This window comes from Zea mays, chromosome 1 (genome assembly GCF_902167145.1).
Source record: "Zea mays cultivar B73 chromosome 1, Zm-B73-REFERENCE-NAM-5.0, whole genome shotgun sequence".
NCBI lineage: Eukaryota > Viridiplantae > Streptophyta > Magnoliopsida > Poales > Poaceae > Zea > Zea mays.
The window spans coordinates 178,726,850-178,732,910 of record NC_050096.1 but is presented as its reverse complement, the minus strand read 5'-3'; positions in this window follow the sequence as shown (position 1 = coordinate 178,732,910).

Sequence of the window (6,061 nt, the reverse complement as noted above, 5' to 3'; positions counted from 1 at the left end):
TGCCAAACTATATGTGTGCAAAGGGAAGTTTGAGCAATTTATTATGAAAGAAGATGAGAGTGTATCCGATATGTTCAATCGGTTAAATGAGATAGTAAATGAACTCAAGGGACTTGGTTTTAATGTACCAGATGTGGATTTCACTCACAAGTTCCTTAGATCACTTCCGGAGAAATATGAGACCATTGTGACAATGTTAGTAAGAAGTGATCTATCTACAACTTCTCCAACCGAAGTATTGGGAGAAATTCTCACTCAAGATATATTTAAGAAGTCGCAAGCCGATGCTTTAAGTTTGGCAAAGAAGGTGAAAAATGAATCAATTGCTCTCAAAGCTAAGGCCTCAAAGGCAATTGAAAAGGAAGATAGTAATGATGAAGAAAATGAAAGTGAGAGTGATGGTGACATGGCTCTATTTGTAAGGAAATTCAATAAATTCATGAAGATGAAGAGAGGTCAACCTAGAAGAGGTCAAACATCTAGAAGAAATGCTTTCAATGATAGAAAGTGTTTTGAGTGTGGGGAACCCGGTCACATTGCCATGAATTGCCCAAGCAAGAAGAAGAAGGGCAAAGATGAAAGTGACAAGAAGAAAAAGAAATACTATAACAAGAAGAAAGATGGCAAAGCCTACTTAGTTGAATGGGACTCGGATGATAGCTCGGATGATGATGATGATGACACCTCATCCAAGCTTAATGCCGGAATTGCCATCAAGGAAGCTCCCTCACTCTTCTCATCCCCCCATTGTCTCATGGCAAAGGGAGATGCTAAGGTAAAAATCATCACCGATTTAAATGATATAAAAGATGATGATGATATCGATGATGTTGATGATGATGGCTATTCATATGATGATCTTGTTAGAATGTTAGGTGAGGCCGATGACTACATGCACAAAGAAAAAGAAAAATTTAAGACCTTGAAGGAATTGTATAAAAACCTCCAAGTGTCTTTTGAGGAGCTCAAGACCTCTCACAATGACCTAAAAGAAAATTGTGAGAAGCTTGCGGATGCTCAAAAATCATCTATTGTGCATGAAGTTGAGGTGGTCACTAAGGATGTTGGAGTCACTTGTGACTTACTTGATAGTCTTACAAGTGAACCACTACCTACTAACTCTATTTGTGATAAATGCAAAATTTCTCTCAATGATAACATTGCTCTTGATGAATCAAAAATTATTGTTGAGAATGAAGTGTTAGTAGATAGAGTAAACACTCTAACTCATGACCTAGAAAAGGCATATGGTGGTAAGGCTAAATTGGATTTCATATTGGGAAGTCAACGGTGCTCTCTTAACCATGAAGGTCTTGGATATGTTCCCAAGAAAGGAAAGAATGCTTTTGTAAAGCAAAAGACATTGTTTGTGAAAGAATGTGACAAAGTGTGTCACAAGTGTCACAAAAAGGGACATGTTAAGAAAAATTGTCCCAAGTTCAAAAATGTATCCTCCACTTGTTTTGAGCATTGTTATGTTCTTTCTCATAATGCAAAAGGTGTTCATGCTAAATTTGTTGGTACTTCAATTGTTGGAAACAAAAAGAAAGCTATTTGGGTGCCAAAGACCTTGGTCACTAACATCCAATGACCCAAGCAAGTTTGGGTACCTAAAAGAGATTGATTTCCTTTTGTAGGTAAACTACAAGGCGGGAGGGAATCATTGGGTGTTAGATAGTGGATGCACTCAACACGACCGGAGATATGAAAATGTTTACCCAAATGAGTGAGGAAGATTGCTCAAATTATGATAGTATCACATTTGGAGATAATCGCAAAGGAAAGGTTAAAGGTTTGGGTAAAATTGCTATTTCAAATGATCATTCTATATCAAATGTGCTCTTGGTTGAGTCTTTGAATTTTAATTTACTTTCCGTAGCTCAATTATGTGATTTAGGATTTTGTTGCAATTTCACGGTTGAAGATGTTATTATCTCTAGTGTTGATGGTAGCAATCTTAAGTTTAAAGGTTTTAGACATGAAAATCTTTATCTTGTTGATTTCTCATCTAATGAGGCAAAGCTCACAACTTGCCTATTCTCAAAAGCTTCATTAGGTTGGTTATGCCATAGAAGACTTGGTCATGTTGGAATGAAGCAACTCAATCGGTTAACCAAGCATGACTTAGTTCATGGCTTAAAAGATGTGAAGTTTGAGAAGAACAAATTGTGTAGCTCTTGTCAAGCCGGGAAGCAAGTGGCAAACACTCATCCAAATAAAAGTCAAATGTCCACTCATCGACCTTTGGAATTACTTCACATGGATTTATTTGGGCCCACATCTTTTGTAAGTATTGGTGGTAATCCTTATTGTCTTGTGATTGTGGATGACTATTCAAGATTTACTTGGGTTTATTTTCTTCGAGACAAATCTAATGTGTTTGAAACATTCAAGTCATTTGCTATATTGGCTCAAAATCAATTTGATTTCGACATCAAAAAGGTTAGAAGTGATAATGGGTCGGAATTCAAAAATGCGAGAATTGATGAATATTGTGATGACAAGGGTATTAAACATGAATTCTCTTCCAAATATACCCTGGAACAAAACGGTATTGTTGAAAGAAAGAATAGAACTCTCATTGATATGGCTAGGTCTATGTTAGCGGAATATAATATATCGGATTCTTATTGGGCCGAGGCAATAAATACCGCTTGTCATTCATCAAATAGACTATATTGTCACAAGCTTTTGAAGAAAACTCCATATGAATTGCTCATTGGTAGAAAGCCAAATATCTCATATTTTAGGGTATTCGGCTGCAAATGTTATATTTTGAGAAAGGGAAGCCGGCTTTCTAAATTTGAAAAGAAATGTGATGAGGGTTTTCTTCTTGGATATTCATCAAATAGTAAAGCTTATAGAGTCTTCAACAAAACTCATGGTATTATTGAAGAAGCATATGATGTTGAATTCGATGAAACAAATGGGTCTCAAGATGAGAGTGATAATCTCGATGATGTTGGGGGAACTCAATTGATAAATGCAATGAAAACAATGGCCATTGGTGAAATAAAACCAAAGGAAGATGATGATGAAAATAGTGTGGTTGTCATTCCTTCATCCTCAACTCTAAATGAGGAAGATCACCAAAGCCAACAACATGATGAAACATTGGATACTCATGATCAAGGTACTTCAAAACTTTCGGTTCCTCCTAATGCTTCAACTAGCAATTATCAAACGGTATCAAGAATTCATCATTCCATTGTGAAGGATCACCCGGTTGATCAAATTGTGGGTGATATTAGTAAGGGTGTTCAAACTCGCTCTCGCATAGCTTCGTTTTGTGAACATTTCTCTTTCGTATCTTGTATGGCACCTAACCGTGTAGATGAAGCTCTACTTGATGTTGATTGGGTGAATGCAATGCATGAAGAATTAAATAACTTCGCTCGAAATGAAGTTTGGGAGCTTGTTGAGAGACCAAAGAACCACAATGTTATTGGTACAAAATGGGTGTTTCGCAACAAGCACAATGAAGATGGTGTGGTAGTAAGAAACAAGGCAAGATTAGTTGCACAAGGATATACTCAAATTGAGGGATTGGATTTTGGGGAGACATTTGCTCCCGTGGCAAGATTAGAAGCAATCCGGATTCTTCTTGCTTATGCTTGTGCACATAATATCAAGCTCTACCAAATGGATGTAAAGAGTGCTTTTCTAAATGGTAAGATTAGTGAACTAGTGTATGTTGAACAACCTCCCAGTTTTGAGGACCCCAAAAGACCTAACCATGTGTTCAAGCTTTCTAAAACTCTCTATGGGCTTAAGCAAGCTCCACGCGCTTGGTATGAAAGGCTTAGGGATTTCTTGCTTTCCAAAGACTTCAAAATTGGGAAGGTTGACACTACTCTATTCACTAAAAGAATTTGCAAAGACTTATTTGTTTGTCAATCTATGTTGATGATATTATTTTTGGATCTACTAATGAATTATTTTGTGAGGAATTTGGAAAAATGATGTCAAAAGAATTTGAAATGTCTATGATAGGAGAATTGAGCTTCTTTCTTGGCCTTCAAATCAAACAATTGAAAGATGGAATTTTTATAAGTCAATCAAAATATTTGAAGGACATGCTCAAGAAGTTTGGATTAGAAAATGCAAAGCCTATCAAGACTCCAATGGCAACAAATGGTCATCTAGACTTAGATGAAGGAGGTACTATGGTTGATCAAAAACTTTATCGTTCAATAATTGGTAATTTGCTTTATATTACCGCATCTAGGCCCGATGTTATGTTTAGTGTATGCATGTGTGCTCGATTTCAAGCTTCACCTAGAGAGATTCACTTGAATGCCGCTAAAAGAATTCTAAGATATTTGAAGTACACTCCCAATATTGGTCTATGGTATCCCATAGGTGCTCAATTTGAATTAATTGGATATTCGGATTCGGACTATACGGGGTGCAAAGTTGATAGAAAAAGCACCTCCGGTTGTTGTCAATTTCTTGGTAGATCTCTTGTTTCATGGTCTTCTAAAAAACAAAATCCGGTTGCTCTCTCTACCGCCGAAGCGGAATATATATCGGCCGGAAATTGTTGTGCTCAACTATTATGGATGAAACAAACTTTATTGGATTATGGAATTATTTTCAAGAATGTGCCTCTCATGTGTGATAATGAGAGTGCGGTAAAATTGGCTACCAATCCGGTCCAACACTCAAGAACTAAGCATATTGATATACGACATCACTTTTTAAGGGATCATGTTGGAAAGGGAGATATCTCTATTTATTCCATTAGCACAGACGATCAATTAGCAGACATTTTTACAAAGCCTTTGGATGAAACAAGATTTTGTTCTCTAAGAAGTGAAATGAATGTGATCGATCTCTCAAATGTGGCTTGAAGTTGATCATGCATGTGTCGTGTTGCATCTCGGTTCTACATATGCTCTTTATGCTATTTATTTGGTATTATTGATGCATTTTTCATTCTAAATTGCTCTAGATAGTTTAATACAAAAATTTGCATAACTCAATTACATAATATGAATATGCATGCATACTAACTCTTGGATTGGTCGAAATGTCCATATATGAGCACCAATTCGGATTTGAAATTCAAAATCAGAAAGTGGACAGACATTGGAAAACTGAGTATCAGGCCGCGGACCGTCTTCCCATGGACCGCGGATCGTCCGCAGAATCAGGAACTGGACAGTCCGATCAGCAATGCAGACCGTCTGAACTCATCAGGGCGCGGACCGTCCGCCGCCCCTGCGCGAACCGTCCGCGACAGGCAGTAAAATCGGGCAGAGGCCGCAGACTTGTCATTTGTGTTACTTGCCCCTTCTCTCTTGCTCTCCACTCGCCAAATAGTCTCCTTTGTCGATTGTGCGCGGACGGAGAAGTGACGTTGCGCACGGACAGTCCGACAGCTTGTGGCAACGTTCAATAAACATGTCTTCATCACGGTATTTCATAATCTTGTGGATTTCATCAAACTTCTTCAAGTTTTGAGATTATTTGGGTTTCCTCTCTGATCTGAAATTGAGCAGTAGTTTTACAAATCTGATTGGTGGGATTGTTGGTATTACTCACTATGAATGCTGTGCAAAATTTTGAACTCGTTTGGATGGGTATTCTCTGCAAAATCATCAATTCAGCATTTGTGGCGGCTAGGGTTCTTTGGAGTCGCCCCTGGTCGGTCGCGGACCGTCCGCATGGTGGGCGCGGACCGTCCGGACCTCTGGCGCGGACAGTCCGGCCCCCTAGCGCGGACCGTCCGGACCCTGGCAGAGCAGTGCAGTTCTGTTGCTTTTATTGTGGTGTTTGCTATCAACTTCTCATCTATGGATATCTGTCACATTATTGCAGTGGTTTTGGTGGTCTCCGCAAGAAACTTGCAGGTCGCTTTAAATCAAAGCGCCCTCGTGGAGATGATGCTGACTATACACCAACCACTGATTCAGAGGCCCAATCCTCAGCTGGGGGCACTGAATCTATGGATGCTGAAGACTTTCCTCATGTTCATCCCGATTATCCCATTGACACCTCAGGATGGACATATCCAAAGCGGAGGTTTTCTATGGCTGAGTACTGCTCAAGGCGGACT